General features: G+C 42.9%; 1 protein-coding gene across 2 annotated transcripts in view; it reads left to right on the forward strand.

The window, feature by feature from the left end:
- MAP2 (microtubule associated protein 2) overlaps nt 1-19,326 on the forward strand; it is a 222,979-nt gene that overhangs the window by 702 nt on the left and 202,951 nt on the right. The gene's annotated exons all lie outside the window — the stretch shown is intronic.

The following is a 19,326-nucleotide window of genomic DNA, read 5'->3' on the forward strand; positions in this document are numbered from 1 at the left end:
CCCGCCTCGCGGCCGTCGCGAGCCCTGCTCGGGGGGCTCGCGCCGCGCGGGCCCCGCGCGCGCCCCCTCCCTCCCTCCCTCCCTCAGCCCTCCGGCCCCTCAGCCCCCGCTGCGGTCCCGCGCGGGAGTTCGCCGCGGGTCGCCCCCGCCCGACCTGCCGGAGGTGATGGGAAGGATAAAAGCCCCCGGTAACGCCCGTTTTACCTTCGCGGGGGCTACTGCCCCCGAGGGCTCTGAGCATCTCCAGGCTGTAAAAGCCCTTCGGAGATGCGACTCTGTCCTCTCCTGCCCCCACCCCTAAGCTCCTCTAAGGGGATCTGCGCGGCTGAACAAAGAGCGTTGTGTGAGGCGAGGGCTCTAAGCGCTGTTAATTTGCATCGAGGAGGGGGGGGGGAAAGAACGACCCTGAAAGAAAAAAAGATTCCCTGTGTTGAACGCATCGGCCGCAGATCCGGCGAGGAAGCAGCCGCGCACGGGAGGCCGGCGGCGAACAAAGCCTTTTTGTATAAGAAAATGATGTGAACCGTGCCCCGCTGCAGGTAGGAGCCGCCGGCATGTGCCGACCCAGCTCGGTGTGCCCGGCACAGTGTGAGGCACTCACCGCGACCTGCCCCTCGGATGGGATGTGCTGTATGGAGCACCTTCGGGAAAGAAGGGGGTGTGCCGCATGTCGGGAGAGTTGCTCTCCCTCTGTGAGATACCGGCATGGTTAATTTCCCCGTGCAGGAATTTTCAGTTTTCCTCTGAATGAAGATATTCTTTTGTTTTGCTCGTGGGTTTTCATGTAGGATTCTTTCTGAGGCGAAGTAGGTGGCTTTCACATGTAAGTGGGCTAACATAGGGTCATACAGTAGAGTAGGGTGTACACATACATATGTTGTAAGTCTTACTTATTCAGGGTCTCCAGCATGCCTTTTCATAATCTGTCATGTCTTTGTGGTCGTATCAATAAATCATACTCCATCCTTTCTCAAAAAATCACTTGCTATCCAGCATTTGGGCTGCTTGTGGTTTGGGAAACCTGTGCCTTTTGTTTTCTGAAGCGTTCTTCCTTGCAGGATTGAAGCACATATCCTTTCTCTTCTGGTTCTTCCCATTTGCTCCACAAACCTTTGTTTTCTTTCCGTGAAAGAATCTGGTTCTTTTCACCTGTGCTGGTTTAGACTTGCAGGGATGTCTAGACTGCAGATCTTGTAGCCAATGCACCCAAGAAGAGGTTCAGCTGCAGACTGTATTTATTTTCTATAGCTCCTCTTTCTTCCCTCCTGACTGGATGACGTGATCACAGCATCTCAGCCCTTGCCTGGGAAGAGAATGTGCTGAGAGGGCATGACCTAGTGAAGTTACCCCTGCCATTACTTCATAGATCACTAAGAATGAGAGAATGGGCACCGTCCCTGAGTGTGATAAAATTCTATTCAGTTAGTGTAGAGGTAGTCCAGTTAAGTCTGTGGTTCAGTGTTTGTTTCTGCTGCTGATGTTCTGAAAGTGTGATACGTAAAATGGAGCCCAAACTCGTCCTGTAGCACCTTGGTCTGGGAACCACCAAATTCCTCACTGAGTATTTCATTTTGCCCCTTTGCAAAACACTGATGCTGCACTCAGCAGTGAGCAAGACCCCGGTCTTAATGTGGTACCAGTCTCCTGGAGCTCAGGCATTTGCAGATGAGCTGAAGTAACACACTGAAAATAACCTTCCATGGCTTAGTGAGACCATTCAGCATGGAAATGAGACACGCAGGTGAGCCCTGGCTCTGGGAGGAGGGGTGATCTCAGCAGTGGAGCATGGTGCCCTAAGTTCTGTCTCTTCTCATTTTTTCTTATCTCATCAAGGGTCAGGATTTGGTTAATGAAACTTTCACTTTGTTGCACCTATATTGTGCATTGCCTGTGGGTGTTTGAGAGAGGCCAAAGAGCTGTCATCCTGAGAATAAAAAGTTGCTGTTCTTCTGTGGAGAGTTTTAGCACACCGGAGGGCAGTTCATTGTGCTTATAATGCAGATTGTTATATAAAGCGACATTTGCACCCTTGATTTAGAGGTCTGACGTAATTGTTACCGTGTGTTATGTCATACCCACTTAGCTGTGCTCTTTAATATGTTTGGGCAATACAGAAATAGTTTTAATTGTTGTAATTGAATGACCCCTGAGGTGCTGCACCTAGGCACAAGCGATCTGATCCCAGCAGTCCCTAAATGAATTGCTGCAGTGTGTGGGTTAAGAATTCCCTTCTTGCTGGATGTTTTTCCAGAAGCGTACCTTTCCTTTCAGCCTGTGTCATGTTACCACTTACTATACCATATACCTGGGTTCATAGAGGAAACATTTGCTGTATGTGCTGACACCAGTGGGCTCTGGTCCATGTAGCACTGGCACTGTGCTTACTTAAGAGCTGCCTGAGCTGTAGAAGTTGCTGGAAATACCGAAACACTGAAATGGGGGGGGGGGGGCTGAAGGGGGTGGCCTATTGCAGACTCTGCTGGGCTGTTTCAGATATCACCCCCCGGTGTGGCATGTCATACACGTGTTGGAGACAGGTTTGTTTTCTTAAAGTTGGAAGAGGAAGAAGTCAAAAAGAATTTAGGATGTGAGGACTTTATGATGATGGCTTTCAGAAAGTCACCTCTTGATTACAAACATTTCTGCAAAGTGGCAAGATACTGACAGAGCTTGAAATGCAGCTGCAGGATCTGTGAGATCTGAAATCTGATCTGCCGTGGCGGGACAAATTACAATTAGCTTAAGAAAGGAAAAAAAAAAGCTCTGATAGTATTTTTCTATAAATTGCGGGTCAGTCCAAAGGCCCGAGTTCCTTACAGAACTTTTGCTTGTAGACCAGGCAGTGGCTGTGCTGAGACCTGATCTGGTAAAACCTCTGGCTCACAGCCAGAGAACAAAAAAACACCCCTTGGCTTTATTGGTGTTCTCAAAGAGGCATTCCTGCCTGCAGGACACTTGTAGCTGAACTGAAGCCTTACCTAGGAAGGGGTCAGGGAGTGTTGCAGTTAACATGCACCTGAATAATGGCCAGAAATTTGGAAAGGTGTAATAGGACTCCTAGGTGACTTCACAAGGTCCTTTCTGAACTTATCTGACCTGGTGGTCACCTGGATATTTTGTTTCTGTACTACCTTAAAGCCAATGTGTGTATTTAATGAATGCATGTGCTGATATATAGAATTGTTCCTAAGACTCAAGGATGCTTCTTTTGGTCCATCTGGATTTATTCAGTTGTTCAAACACATGCTTAATTGCCCTTGAAAGTCAGCCTTAAGCATGTTTAAAAGTCAAGCATGTTTTTACCGAAAAGGGAATGTTTTGCTGGAAAGAGAAAGAGAATAAATTCAGGGTATGTGGGCTCAGTGGTGGAAAACCCTTGATGATATTTAGTGGTGCCAAGTACTTCTAGACTAAGCATGGAAATGAGCAACGTTCTGTGAAATCACACTATGGCTTTTCCCTCCCCAAACACATATGCACATGGTAAGGCAGAGGAAGGGTGGGTCTTGCCATCTTTGACATCCTTAGAGCAGGTGCTTTTTCTTCCATTCTTTTGCTTCATATACAGGTGTGCTTGTTAGCAGCAGTTCTGCACTGCATCTCAGCTAATAAGCAAAAAAACAGCATGAGACTGATTTCCATAGGGTGGAGCTGATTTAGAGGATTGGTGGTGGAAAACAGAGGTGGTTTAAGCCATCTGCCTCAGTAGAGGAAAAAGCTTTTATTTCATGGATAGGTTTAATCACAGGTTATGCTACTAAACTATATGAGAGTGTTCCAGAAGGAGATTCAGTGTGACACTTGTAATTGCTTTCTAGGTATTGGAGGAAAGGACTGAGGTATCCATGGGGTTAATTTGGATTTCTGTGGCCACATGGGTTACTGTACTAGCTGTTAAGAAGATTTGAGGTCTTGATTGACCCATTTTACTTTAACACTAATTGTTTGCTGTTGTATTAAGGAGAAAAGATGAGCTAATGCTGTTGCTCCTTATGGTTTTACACTCATTGCTGTTTTTCCCTGCAGCAGCCTTGCACATGAGACTCATCTTTGTTCTTTTGTCTTGACTGAGGAGCTGAGGGAGTGATAAGGAGCCAACAGCTCCAGAGTGTCGGTTTTTTATACTCAGTATCCTGCATCTTGGTTAAAGTGCCAGTTTGAAAGGAATTACTGCGAAAAGGTGTGGCTTGGGCAACCTCAACAATATAAAAATTTATTGAATCTCTTTGTTTTCTGTAATATGTAAGACAGTACTAGTTTATAGGCTTGACCAATGTTATGATATACTGTTTATCTTTTAGTATTATTTAAATGTGTTGTTTTTCTAACTTTCTGTGGTGTAATGAGTGTTTGTTTATTTTGGACATGGTGTCCATCTTCCAGAAAAAATATGTATGTATCTATATGTCCATATGGTACAAGGGTGACAATGGCCCATTACGATCAGCAGTGTTAAGTGGAGAAAATCAGTATAACTGTGTTGAATTCATTGAATCTGCACCTGACTTGCACCATCAGGGAAAAGACAATGCCACTTTCAGATCTGTTTTCTGATCATTGGAAATCTGGGGTACTTTTTCCCATCAGGGAAATAATCAGTTCATACCTGTGAATTCTTAAGTTATGGATTTTTAGGTAGAATTAAGCCCCTCTAGTAAATTCTGCTTCTTCATTTAGATTTGGCACTCGTGGGTCTGGGGATCTGAGGAATATTTCTCGTCTCGTGTTGGTCAAGCCCCCAGCAAGAAGGTTTTGTGTTAGTTTCTGTTAGTACTTTCAGTAGCTGTCATGCACTTAGCTCACAGTAGCTTCCACTGAGTTGAGTCTATGAAAAGTTGCTTTTCTCTTTGTGAAACTTGTCATTTTGTCCCCTGAGGGTGTTTTAAACTAAATTTCAGTACCTGTTTGCAAAATTAGCTGTAATGTAAAGTGTATGCAGCCTCTGGATAAACAACACAAAAAAACTCCCAAACAAACCAAACCCAGTAGTCCAATCATATCAGCTAACTTGGCAACATTTAATTATGGGACCTATTGATTCAATTAACCCTGTGTTTCCACTTTATTTTCTGGAGAGAATGATAGGGGCTTGTTTCTTGTTTAAAACTAGGAACAGTCAGTTCTATGTTGAGGGATATATTTTATCTGTTAGAAGAGCTGCTTCCATGTGCAAAACTTGCCACTTTTCCTGAGGTTCTGATCTTGGATGAGCAAAGTTAGGAAATACTACCTCAAAAAGAGAACATAGAATAGGAATATTATAAAGGTTCTGAACAGAGTTAGGGATATGCTTTCAAAAACTCTGGCCTTGGTCCAAATTTGATCCAGAGATGAACAGTAGAAAGTGCTGTGGACATTCAAAAGTGGCTTGGGTGCTTTGCTGCTGGGCCAGAAACCTGTGTCTGCTGACTGTGAGCGCAGATTGATTGGCCTCCTTCCCTACAACCACGGGGTTGTCCAGGCTGTCCAGCTAGGTTTTAGCTACAGTTCTTCTTGTTCTCCTCATTTTGTGCAGAAGGTATCTGTATAACTTGTTAAGCCAGTGCAGGCAATTGCAAGGTGCAGTAAGTGTAAGGACACCCATACCTCTGGGAAGGCTCAGAGACTGAGGGTGATTGTGAGCGAAACCTCTTGTCTGTGTCTGCTGTGGAATAGGCTGAAAGTGCGTGTTCAAAATCCTTTGACTGTAGGGAGGGTTCGGGTCTGGATTTGCATTTTGGTTAGCTGGAAGTTTGGTTGGCTTGTTTTAGCTAACCAGCTCTTTTTTGCCAAGTTACTGTTTTCCGTGGCAGCCTTTCTGTGACCGCCAGGTCTGAGCAGAAAGATCTGATTCTCTCACGGGGACTTTGGCCAGACCTGAGGCTCAACGCTGCAATGTGATGGCTCCCAGTGCCAGCAGCTAACACTTGCTAATGTTAACATGTTTTCACTGTTCCCTGGCTGATTGTTGGACCGAGACCCCACAGCCTTTTAAAGGCCCTGCCCCGTTCTTGCAGCTGCTTCCATGTGATCTGGTGAGGTATGCTTGGGCATCCCTTCCTCTTCTGGCCATGTGGTATTGCTCAGACAGCAAAGCTGCTACCTTTGTTTGAACTTCTGTGGCTTGATTACCAGCAGCTGTATGTCCACGTGCAGGGTGCCTCTCACTGACAGATCCCTGTCTGCTGGTGCCTGATGTGATTTTCAAGGTGCTGGGCTGCTGTTTGGAGCTTGTGTCGCAGGGCATTGCTTCCCTTGAGTGTGCTGAAGGTAATACTACCTTTTATTTCCCTAGCAATTAGCAGATGTTCAAGAAGGCAGAGGAAAGAAATCCAGGATCTCAAAAAGGAGAGATGCAGGGGTGGAAGTTGAATGATTTGCAAAGGAGAAGGAGAATGGACCTTGCTCAAGGAGTGGTCTGGGGATCAGTCATTCATATTCCATCATGCTTGTCAACCTGTAGCTTGGGGTGAGAGGGAATCAGAGATGAAGCCAGGTGTGATGGCCCTGAGCTACTTCCTTACCTGCAGAATTGCCCTGCCCTCCTTCAGTGCTCCCCTGCATCCGTATTAGAAAATATGTGGTGCGGGGAAACAGCCACAGGAATAGGAGGGAGTTTTCTGAAATAAGAGTCAGCTCCTCCAGATTTATATGAGTCGTTACTGATTTGCACTGATTCAGTCAGGGCAGAGTTTCCGCCAAAGGATGCTCTTCACAGGCTGTCAGAATGCTCAGAATGCACCTGGAAGTGTGTGTTTTGCCAGGAGTCCAGATCAGACCTGGCATTTAGGGTTGTGGCTAAGTGTGCGTGGAAGGAAGGTGGCAAGGTAGTTTTTTGTCCCCATCATCTGTCTTTTGTAAGGATTAATTTGATGTCCCATAAAAAAAATCTCCCCCTGTAAAATGATGAAGAAAGACATAAATCAGGAGGAAGGAAATGGTATATTTCTTTTGTCTTAGGGAGATAAAATATGGGAATTTCCTGAAGTAGTAAAGTTGGCAAACATGTGGGAGAGTAATTAAAAAAAAAAAGGGAAAAGCAAACAAACCTCTCTGTGTGGGAGGGGGAACAGTTAATAACTTGATCCATTCCAAAGAGCTGGGGATAGAGTGTGGTAAATAAGAGCTTTCATTCCATGTTGTTCTGCAAAGTTAAGCTTTTCGGGGTATAGAGAGCTGGTTGTGCTTCTGAATAAGACTTACAAAATGCTTAAATTCAATATTTTGCTATTACCCAGTGCTATTTTTTAGAGCATATAATAAATTTATGTCTAATAAATAAAAGGCATTTTGTAATATGACAAATGCATATCTGTAATTCTATATTCCACAGTTTGCCAAAATTAGCAGCAGTGATTTATAGATAATACTTACAGTCCTTTAATTTAGATAATTTAAATGGCATGCTACTGGTGTTGCTTAAAACACTGTCAGTATTTTGAATGCAGTATTAAAAATACCCATAAATGTGCCTTTCAATATATGTAGTTAATAACTTTCTTGTGGAATGCATTTGGAAAAAAAAATAGGTGTAGCCAGATTAATTTCATTTAGAATGACCTCTAGTACAAAACTGTTTCTGTGGGCAAAAAAAAGCTGAATTCAGTTAGATTTCTTAATTTTTTTGCCTTCACTTGTCTTGGTCCACTATACACTGTTATCAATAAATGGAATTAATAATATGTTGCAAAGCTTTAATTCATGATTAGAAGCAGTCAGAAGTCAGAAACACATTTTCAATTGCTAGAATGGTTGTGTGTTTGTGTAGATGGTAATGTTGGTATCAGGGCACCAGCACTGACCTGCTGGTCAGTAATTATTAGAGGTAATTATTACCTCTAATTACCAAGAGGCACAGTTATCAAGCCTTTCCCACCAGCCCCCTCGGCAGCTTGTGAGTCCTTTTAGAGACTGACTTTTGGGTGGGTGTGACTTGTGCAAGTGCTGCCAGTGTTGGGTAGCAACTGCAGTTATGGGGATTTTCTGCTCTGTGGTTCTTCTGGACCAAGTTGACTTTGAAGCCCTCATAGTGAGCTCAGGCTTTGAGACAGTAAGTCATTTCTGCTGAAACAATGCCTTATGCTTTGCTTTGAAATTTCTTAATGAACTTGATTCTACTTGTCGTGTAGCACAAATGCATATGTACACTGCTATGAGAGAGTAAGTCCTTGATTGTAATTAATTATGTTTTTTTAAAGATGCTAACAGTGTCAAACCTTTCTGAGCCAGCAGATAAAAATGGTACTGGATGTTTTAAGGCAGATTCACCTTTTTTGGATAGGGTCATGAATTTTCTGTTTTATTATGGTGATGGGGCCAGAGCAACGTGGTGAATGTGCAAGCTGTACTTAAAAGTGTAAACAAGTTACTTTAAGTGCTTTAGGAATAAATTCTTTTACCACCTACTGCAAGCAGGAGGAGGGAATAAGTACTTGGAAAAAAAATATTGGGCAAACCTAATGTTTTCCGTACTTTAGGACGTGAAGCCATGTCTACTGTTAGGTTCAGAAAGAAGTATTTTCTTGAAGACAAGGTATTGCAGAGTTGGCATCATGGGGCCTTACTCTGAAATCCCTCTGTGGGCAGCACCTGGTGATTTGTTTTGCCCTCACTTCCCTGCCATTCTCAGGTGAATTTTGGGTCTGAGGTTTTAGTCACTTGAAAGACTTGAGTTACTTTTGTTTCTGATTTGTTTTATATACTGATAGAAATTGTAAATTTTTTGGGGGGAGAGTGTGGAATTTTCTTCTGTGTTTTAAGTTATTGCAAGATCAGTCTCAGTGACACTACTTATTCCAGTTTGCAATCGAGTAAGTGAATTATTTGTGTCCTAGGATGAGTGAGAGAATGAATATTTTACCTGCGGTGTGTTTGTGTTGTCTGGCAATGTTTTGGTACCTTTTGCTTGCTTATCTGAAGGAGAGGGAAGGTAAGTGAAAAATGAGTTTTCCTGCAGTGAGGGAGTGATCTCTGCATGCATTAAAAAGGCAAAAAAAAGAGGTCAGAGGCGTGTGTTATGTTTTCATTTGAAAAATTAGCTGTGTAGACTTGTTTTAGCTGTAACTGGTAGGTTTAAGAGCTGACAGAACAGTAGAAATAGAATTTATCTGTCCAGGATTTCCAGCAGCTGTTGAACAACAGATATAAAGAAGCTGCTATCTCCTTATATTCACGTCTTTTCCAGATCCAGGCATGACATAACTTTCTTTAGGATTTTGTTCCCCTCATGCCTTTGCCGTTGGAAAGTGGTGTATTTATTGTTTGCTCTACTGCCCTTACCTTCAGGTAAGGCTTGATCCAGATTGGAGTATAATCCTCCTAGATTAATAAACAAGCCCTGCCCCATGCCTGTGTCACTAAGCAGATGAGTAGCTCTTTGAAGAATGTTTTGAAGCTTGTGAAAATAATTTCTAGCAGAAACTTGCATCTTAAAAGATATTAAAATATGCAAATAGTCAAATGAACAAGCAAGTGTGCCTCAGGAATAAAGGTTCTGTATCTCTAGTCCCTTGTTAATATTTCCCTTTCCATGATGGATTTGCTTTGCAGCTGAACTTGAAAACCCTTCACAACTGGCAGTGGTCCTGGGCAATTTTCCCTTCCACTGTAGGTCTGGATGCATTTGAGTATTTATCTATTTTTATTTGTTGTTTTTCAGTTTAGTCACTCATTTTGCATTGAAGCATAGCTCTGGGCAGAACTAAGAAACTCACTATATAGATGAAACTATGGAAGAATAACCATGGGATATTCTTCTGCTGGACCTTATTTTGAAGTGAAATGTTGCTCGTTTTCTGAGGAGCTTACAGAAGTTTGGGATCGTGGGTAGGACAGCTGTGGGATGAACAGTACCTGTGAGCTGGTGGGGCTCTGGGCTAGTGGTGAGAGCCTCTGGCATGTTCATCACAGGTGTGCTGCTGGTTTTGGTTTTGGCTTGTCCTGTTTGCTTAGTTCCTGGTCCATAACAGAACTGGAACAGTGCTTTTTGGCTTGGAAATGATTCCTGTTGGGATTTTCTGGGCAAATTTCAGCCTTGTCTTTGCAAAATGATCTTCTCTGTATTCACCAATAAATTGATCAGGGCCTGACATATCCCCATAGGCAGTGCAGGCTTAGGGTGCCAAGGACTGCCAGGACAGTTCCTCTGCAGGGTACTTGGGTGCCCAAGCCCAGCAAAGCAGGTTCCAGGCTGGCAGGGCAGCCACTCTGCATTTTTGCCTTGTGTGTCTGCTGAGCAGCAGTCATTTCCATTTCTTAACCTGCTAATTCCCAAGGACAGCAGGAGGATCAAACCTGGCTCTGCGGAACTCCCCAGCACAGACCTGCTTTCCATACACTGGAAGGAGTCACAAGAGCTTTTCTCTTTACTGTAGGAAAAATGAGTTTTCCCTGCCCTGTGGAAATATTGAGACAATTTTTCTGTACATGTACATAACCAATCTGAAACCATTCCTGAGAACTGACTACTGCAGGTGCCCAAGTAAACATGTGCTGGCTTTAGCCTGAAATATGAAATGCTTTATGCAGACTAAATCTTACCATGATAGTGGGGACCAGGAGAAGCTTTCCAATTTGGTAATCTGGGATGCTTATCTCAGCTGGTGCTGTGGAGGTCCTGTGCCTCTTTGCTCCCACAGTGCCTGGTCCTTGCCTGACCCTGTGGGAAGCCAGCTCAGGAAGCTGAGCTGGGACAATGCTAGTCCTGTCCAAAAATTACCTTCTACCAGTCCAGCTCTCTGAATTGCTCCAGAGCACTGGTGAAGGGGAGGGGCGGGAATGTGTGTTTGAGAACTGGAAGGCCTTTACTGGTATGAAAGAAGTTAATGCTCCATTTTGAAAATAAAGGTCACAGGATCTAACCTCCCTGGTAGGCTGTGTTGCTCCCTAAAAGAAATCAAATCACCCCAGTCCCAATCTTGCCTAGTACATTTGAAACCATACGCTTTTACTATAAGTGGTATTTTTCTAAAACATTTTAATTTTTTTTTTTTTTTTAATGTGAGTGAAGAATACAAGACATAGGGTTACAGTGAAATTGTTGCACTTGGCTCCCCTCCTGTTAACAGTTAGAAATACTCTTGGCGTAGCCTTTTGCTGGTAGTCACAGGGAGGTGTGTATGGTAATAAACAGCCCTTTCAAGCTTTCTGTTGAAGGCTCTGAACTTTGCTGTGCTGCAGCTGACTTGTTTGCAACAAAGCCCTTGCCTGTGTCTTTAACGAAGGACTATCCTGAGGTAGAAATTGTCTTCCTTGGAATTAGGGGAGGAGGAGGGATGTGTTGTGAAGAAAAGCTAAGCCAGGAAACACCTGGCAACCAGATGGCCCCTAGCATGCTGCATCATACCAACACCTTCATTAAGGATTACTTTGGCTGTCTCTGGGTAATAGATTTAGAGGTTTGGGGTCACAAAGAATTAGAAAATTGTAGCCAGTTGCAATTAAACACGAGTTATTTTTAGAGGACAAAGAACTGAGTTGAAAGCTGAATTAGAGCTACTTGAAGTGTTAGGGCTCAGTATGGGTGATATTTTCTAGGTGACCAACAAAAGAGCCCATGCACTCCAGTCAGAGGCACAAAGCCCAGGGTGGTGGCAGGTGGGCTGGAGACAGCAGAGCTGTGAGCAGTGGCAGTAATGTGGGGCTGGCATTATTCTGCTTCCTGAGGGCAGCTGGCGTTATGTACTTCCCTCTGAATATTTATGTGTGTGGCACATAAAGGCTGCTCAGACTGTTAGTAAAATAGGATCGTTTGGTGCACTGTGGTTTGTATAAGCCTGGCTCAGTATCTTACACGAATGTTTTACTCGTGTTTAATTTTGTTTTGTATTTCCCCTTCAGTGTGCCAGCAAACCAGAAAGGGCAAACTCAATAGTTTTTAATTGTGAGAATATCAGTAGGGAAATGGAGAGCTGGGAAGAACAGTACCCAGGTGCTTTCTGTGTTGGTGTCCAGTCAGCAGCAGCAGTCGATGGCATGTGGTGGGTCAGGAATTCAGGCTGGCCCGGTGTGGGTGCACAGAAGTGAGCAAGAGGAAGCTGCTCTCCCTCCTACATCCCCAGTAGTTATCAGCGTGCTCCGGTGGGTGAGAGCCATGGCACTACTGAGGTACCTGGGGAGGCTCTGGCTGTCTCACTGCTGCACTGGGAGATGCCTCTTCTTGAGGGGGTTGTTCTGTGAGTCAGTGGCTCAGAGCTCCCAGCTCTTGCTGAATCCAGGACTGATGGATACCATCCTGCAGTGCTCACCTGCTCACCACCCTGCTTTGGAAGGTCTTGAGGTACATTGTGGGAGTCACAAACGAAGACACTTCGCTAGTTGAGGGGCTGTGTAAACTTGGATTGCCTTCCTTGCAAACACTTTGGAGCATCCACAGGAACCTGTGAGAGGTTGTTCATTACTTTTGTTCTGGTGACATTGATGGAATAATAAGATCATTGCTGGCTTTCATCCTGTATGTTCTTTGAGCAGCTTCATTGCAGAGAGTCTCTCTCTTGTCACTTTTATAATAAAATGTTGATAAGCACAACTTGAAAACACTTATCATTGAAATATCAATTTAATTACTTGTTAGAGTTGATATCAAAGCCTGTTGTGAATTTAATGCAGTAAGTTCTGAAGAATCCACCTAAAAAAACTTGTTGTAGATATCACTTCAGTTTTTAAGGCTACTACGTGCGGGGTTGGTTCTGCAGCTGAGATCCTTGTTAAAGACAAGCTAACTTGCATTATGCAATGGAAGGGTTTGTTTGTTGTTAAAGACAAGCCAATGATACCCAGCATGATACGGGGCAGCCACATCAATATGGAACAACTCCGTCTTGAAAGGGTGGAGCAAGTTGTTCAGTAAGTCTTTTCATTTTCTAGTCTCTCTGAATCTGAAAGATGATATGGCATTTCTTATTTTATCCTCCTGGGAGGAAAAACAAATCTTCTCTGTTCTTGAAAGCTACTGCCCCAGGTTAGGCAGTCCTTACACGGAACAGTTCGTTACCCAGAGAGGCTGTAATATCCTTTTGCTGTGTGTTGGTGGTGTCTTCAGCCAGTGTAAAACCCCACACCAGCAACTTGGAAAGAAAAGTAGGGGGAATGTGCCTAAGGATTTACTGTGCTGCTCTTGGTTTTCCCCTGAGAAGAACCCAGCTTGAAGCTGAAATTAAAATGTAAATCCTAAAATAGGCATAATTAGGGTACTTCCTTTAGAACAGTGTCTGGTGCAGGCACTTTTAGTTTCTGGGAGTGTGCGTTTTTTTCATTGAAGAAGTGTTTGAGCAGTGAATGAGGGAGGAAACGATTACCAATTGCAGGCTGTGTTGCTGCTCTCCAGCTTGGGAAAGCTGGAACAAAGAGCAGGGCGTGAGATTTTTCTTTCCCCCCAGTCCTGCTGCTATGGTGTGTAAACCTGATGAGGATTTGTGCTTCTAAATGTACAGTTACTGCTCCAGTAACACATTGGTACTAAAATGAGCAGAAGGTGCTGATATAGATCCTGCGTGTGTTTTGTGTGGCATTCTGCAGAGTTGGGATGGAGAACTGGGATGTCTTGTCTTGGAGGGGCTGTCATGGGCCTGCCAAAGTGCTGAAACCCTCTGAATTGGGTTGCAAGATGGCTTGCCTTTGCTACGAATCTTGACTTTGTCTCTGCTGGGCTTGGGTTAGCCCTTCAAAGAAGCATGTTTTGCAGAAACAAAGTGGTAACCCAGGCACAATAACATCATTTTTGTCGTGGATCTGGAGTTAATTCTAACACTGTGTGGGACTTGGTGGAGGCCTGAGCGTATATGAAGGAGTAGGGAGAACTTGAGCTGAGTTTTAGTTGGAATGGGCCTGGGGAAGTAGGTTGGGACTTGTTTCCAGCTGGAAGCTGGGTGGTTGTGTTGTTTGTTGTTCTTCTGTATTGGGGTTTTGACACCTGCTTTCACGGTAAATCAGCTGTTGAGAATGTTGTATGTCTGTGTAAATGTGCTTAGAGCTCTGTGTGTGTCTGACAACTTTGGCATATTTACTTGATAGATGTTTAGCTTCTTTCTCTTTTTAATTTGTTTTTTTTTTTTCCCGGGAAAACTTGTGTGATGTAGGGAATGTTAATGACTCTAAATTTATACCCACTTCATAGTAGTAATTACTTTTTATAAAATTACTTTTCCTAGGAAATGCAGTGAAGTACTTGACCTGATTGAGGTAAGTGTGATATAGACATTCATGATCTAAAGAGATCTTAAATGGTCTTGAGTTTTATGGCTAAGGCCAGCCTCGAGTTTCAAACCACAAAAAGGCTGCTTTCAGCCTAACTTTTTTAACAGTGTTATGAGAGGGTGTTGTGTGGGATTCAGTCATGGTCCTGTACATTGATTTTTAGTTTTGATGACTTAGAGACATGAATAATAATATAGCAGTGCTATAAAGTAGTGTTTTTTCACATTGTCTAGCTTAACACATTAACCAGTGAGGCAGAAAGCACAGCAGATGTTTGTTTTCCTTTTTCCATACTGAAAAAGCTGTAGTTCAATTTTAGTTTTGCCATTTAGATTTTTTTTTTATGGTGACAACTGGTGAAACCATGGTGTTAGTTAGATGGAAAATAGCATCTGTATAAAATGTCATTTGAGATACTGAAAATGCCTGGCTGGGCTAATGCTGTCACTTATTCTAAGCAAATAGCTTTGATACTTTGCAGTCTCCTGGAGTCGTATTATGGTCTCCTTTAAATCCTTTATTTGTGAATCTTTAGCTATGACTCAGGGATTTAATTTTTTTTTCCATTTGGAGAAGAGACTGAAATAAAGACGACTTCCTACAAGCGCTCAATCCTGAATCTGACAGAATTTTGTAGAGAATTACTACATTTCTGTGATAGTTTTAAACAGAGTCCTTTACTAGAGTATTATCCCTGTTTCATAATGCCATCTGTTACTTACCAAAAATTCATCAGTAAGATTTCTTCTCCCCCCCCTCAAAGTGCTAGGGATGTTAAATTTTCTTACAGAACTCATTTGTGTTGCTGTGAAGTTCCCCACGGCTTTTCCATACTGATCAGCGTTGGTGCCTTGTATTAATTTTCAGTAAACTTTGTGTTGTACATCCAGACTTTTAAAAATTTTGATGCATGTGCATACCTATGTGTGCACATATATAACTCCACTGAGCTGAGAGGAACTTCTTGCACAAATACTACTAGAGTCTAATACTTGGACTATGTTAAACAGAAGGGACATTATTGCCAATACATGAGAGCCGTCACCTGGACAGTTTCCAAGTGAAATATGTTTTACCTGCAGTCAGTGCTACTTCATTCAGTTTTGTACTGATGCACATGAATAAGTCCTTCTGCATCCCACATTCACATACCAGAGCAATAGCTCCTGCACATACAGAAGAACTGTTAATAGGAAGCTTTTCCTATGACAGTAATGACTTAGTAAGAATAATGTAGTACTGGACCAAGGAAATAAATTGTAAAGAACATCTTTGGATGGTCTGTCAAACATGGTGTGTAATAAAGTATATTTAATGTCTGTCAGTTCAGTGCAAAATTCTAAAATGTAAAGAACTACAGAGTAAACTGCACGTGCGTGTTGAAATATGAACATTCATATTGAAACAATCTTTATAATCAACTGACAAGAAAAGAGCTATTAAATAATCTTATTCATTTCCTGTTTTACTCTACTTGCCATGCTGAGATGATTTCTACATTGCATATTGATAAGTATGCTCCTGATTCCTCTTCCCTCAGTTGCTTGGTTGTATGGATGGTAACTGTGAGGACCTTAAAGGGAAGAAATAGGTTTTGTTTGCTCTGCAGAGGGGAATGTTCTGTCCTCTGTTTCCCATTGCAGTTGTAAACTAGTTGTGGAGAGGCTGATGTCAGCTCCAGTTGTAAGTCTCAGCTTCTTGACTGCCAGCTTTACAGTCCTTAAGGAAGGGAGCTGTCATGGAGGACTTCACTGGGGCACTGGACAGCAGATCAGTCTGCAATTTCAGTGTGAATTCCATAGGAGAACAGGGATAAAGAATAGAAAAATAATGATGTGTCATCTAGAGCCTGTTTGAACCAGTGAAAAGGATTATATGTTATTAATTAGCATCTTCTAATGCTAATTGAAAGGGTTTCCAAAGGCAGACTGGATTTTGTGGGAGAACCCGGAATCATCACTTATACAGTCTTTGACTCCTGCTGAGGCATTCTTTACCTGGAATCCTCAGAAGAATTAAATGATGTTTTATTTTCAGTTGGAAAAGTTTGTACAGCACCCATTTTATAACAATGCTTTTGTTTATTCTCTACAAAGCTTGTGGGAAGGACTGTAGTGACTTGGACGAGATGGTTAGTGGTTTGCCGTAATTTTCTAGCCTGTCCTAAAAGTAAGCAGCACAGAGACCTTGCTAAAGATCATGGCTTAATTGCAGATATGGGGATTTATAAAGAGGTTCCTTGGGGACCAAGGGCAGTGTGTAACACAATCAGTGGCCTGTCAGCTCTACATCTTCTTACGGAGGGAGAAAGTGCAGATCCTTCAGGGTTGCTTGTAAATTATTGCATGTAACTTGTATGGTGACTTTTGGGATAGAGGAGGGAGGTTTTCTATCCATTTGGGCCATGAACACAAGCAGGCAAATTCATCTAAAAATGTAATTATGTGAATATGCACGCACAGAGGTGAACAACCACATGTACTCACAGAAGTACCAGGGAGAGAGAGATTGGTTTGTGCTGGATCAGAAACTGCTATGTTTCAAAGGTAACTCTTTCTTTATGTGGTATTCTATGGACTTGATAGTACAACAGTTTAGCCCAGACTTTAATCTCTGGAAATCTCACTGGGAGAGTTATTTTCCAGTAAAACAGCTAGCAGACTTGATAAATCTTGATGTGTCAATGGAAGATCACTTGCTTAAACACCACCAAATAGGATTTACTGTTTGGATATAAGTGAAATTTGCACCTGAATTACTACTTGTTGGCCACTGGGTAATTTTTAGTTATTGTACCGAAGTTTAATTTTGGCTTTTTCCAGTCAAAGACAAAATCTGGTTTTAGGTATTTTTTTTCGGTTGTGATTTGGGCCCTGGTCCTTTAACAAAAAGCAGGTATCTGTGGCATCAGTGCATGCATGTGAGGTGCACTCCTCTTCATTAAGGATAATGAGGAGTCTGCACTCATAGGCTATGTTGCAGGATTAGCAGCTAAAGTGTGATTATGTTCTTACCAGTGTAATTATTCCCTTTCCTGCTCTTCCAACAGTGCACACCCTGCTGTGGACTGTCCTTAGAGCTGTCAAGCCTTTGGGGCAAAATTCATCCTTTGCTCAGAACAGCCTGTGTTAGGAGAGAGTCTGTGGGTATAAATTTCAGAACTGTAGGTGTATTAGCAAAAAGGCAGGCTTCAGTCTGCTCCTGCAGATTTGGATGGCCTTAATTGTGCACTAAGCTTAAGGGATGCTCCTAAATATATAGTGAGAACTATGTTGATGCCAAGGGATCCAGAGAGGAAAGGTGTGCTTGAACTAAGTATTTTGTCTGCATTCCCTGCTCCTGGACTTCTGTGTTACATTGGACATCGCCTGTGAATGCTTATGGAAGTGACGGCCACGACCTCTGCCTCGCCTCCCGAACTAGTGTGGGCAGGGAGGGGAGTGCTGCCTTTTAGGAGAAACAGCCCTTCACAGTCCCTCTGTCCTGCAAAGGTCTCTGGTTGATTTTGTGATTTCTTTCATGTTTTTGAGCTCGAGAGTATTACTTTTGGTGCAGGTACTTAAAGCCCTAACACTGTTCGCTGCTGCACTGCTGACAGCGCCGTGCACTGCCCAGGTAACCATATAGATGTCCTGTTTCATAAATGTTCATCAGTTCATATCAAACATTCATCCCATGAGTCAGCTCCAGCGAGCAACTGAATTGGGGCCAGACTTATTAGGGGAACCAACAAGTCTCTCTTTGAGCGCAGGGCACACAGAGGAGAAAAGGGCAGGTCTTAAATCAGTGTGTAGTTTAATTGTTTTTATTTTCTCAGAGGCCCCCGAAGCAATGCAATGCAGGTTTTTCCGAGCTGACATCACAAAATACTGGGACATGCTGCCAAGTCCGTGTGGGTGGAGAAAAAAGGTGGTGTTCTTGATTCTTATAAACACTTGTGCTTCTGTTCTCAAGGAACTAAAAAGGAACAAACTTTTCGTGATGATTCTCTGAGAACGTTAATGCCACATGAGCATTTTGGCTAACGACATGAATGGCATTTCCTGTGCTGTCTTCATTGCTCAATTGTCTTGTGCTAGTTATGTAAGTTGTATTTTGTCAAGTGGAGCATGTGCATAGAAAACCAGTTGGAGAACTCTACAAGTCATTCATCACTTCCTCAGAATTTCCAACAGAATTACTCATAATCACAGTTGCACTGAAAAGAGTGTTCAGGTGTTCTGCATCAAAGCACTGAAGTTGCATTGTTTCACCTGTCAACTAATTATTTTTTGCCTGGACTCTTAGCAGTGTTAGTTGCTCTCCTTTTATCCGTTGTTAAGAACTTGAGCTCTTGTTATGCCAATACAAGATGGCCCTCTAAAGATGCTGTGTAGTTTTTATTAATCTTGTTATCAAGTGCACTCTACATTAAAAGAGTGCTTTGCTGTTCCACAGGTCTGAGATGCTGCAGGGGAGGGGCAGCATTACTTGAAATAATAATGACCAACTCAGTTCCTGGCAAGCAGAGGAAGGGGATATGGGAAGCAAACAAAAAAATCTAGCCCAAGGGGAGCAGGGAACACAGTGTTTAGAATAGCTCAAAAGGGTCTGGATATGTGAATCTGGGAAGCTTACCTTATAGTGCATGTCACTGTTTGTGAGAGCAGGGACTTAAATTGCTTAGTGACTTCAGTGAATTGGAATGTGAAAGGAGAAACACAGTTTTGCCTCTTTTCGCAAGCCTGTCTGAAGGTGCTTGCAGGTGGAAGCTGTTAGCTGTGGAGCTGTTGATCCCAGCAGGGAAAACAGCTTGCTGTGCTAATCGTTGGGGCAGGTAGCTGACTGTTAAATCTTGTTTGCTTTAATTGGCCTAGTAGTGCCTTTGGATCAGGGGCACTAGGGTGAATAATGTACTCAAGATTTGTCCTGGTATCTTCATCGTAGGCCATAGGTCTTACAATGTAAACTGTTAAATTACTGTAGATGAAACACCAGAGAGATTGGTCCTGGAGTCCCTTGGGGATTGTGGAATTGCAAATTAACTCCTCACAATTTACTTAATCAGAGCATGTATTTATTTTTTCAGAAAACATTCTCTTGTGAGAAAAGTTCATGGAGCGGCTAATTGGAACTGAGGTCCAGCTGGGACTCCCAGTTTCCTTCCAAGAGTGG

This window comes from Neopelma chrysocephalum, unplaced genomic scaffold (assembly GCF_003984885.1).
Source record: "Neopelma chrysocephalum unplaced genomic scaffold, ASM398488v2 Primary Assembly neopelma1_44, whole genome shotgun sequence".
NCBI lineage: Eukaryota > Metazoa > Chordata > Aves > Passeriformes > Pipridae > Neopelma > Neopelma chrysocephalum.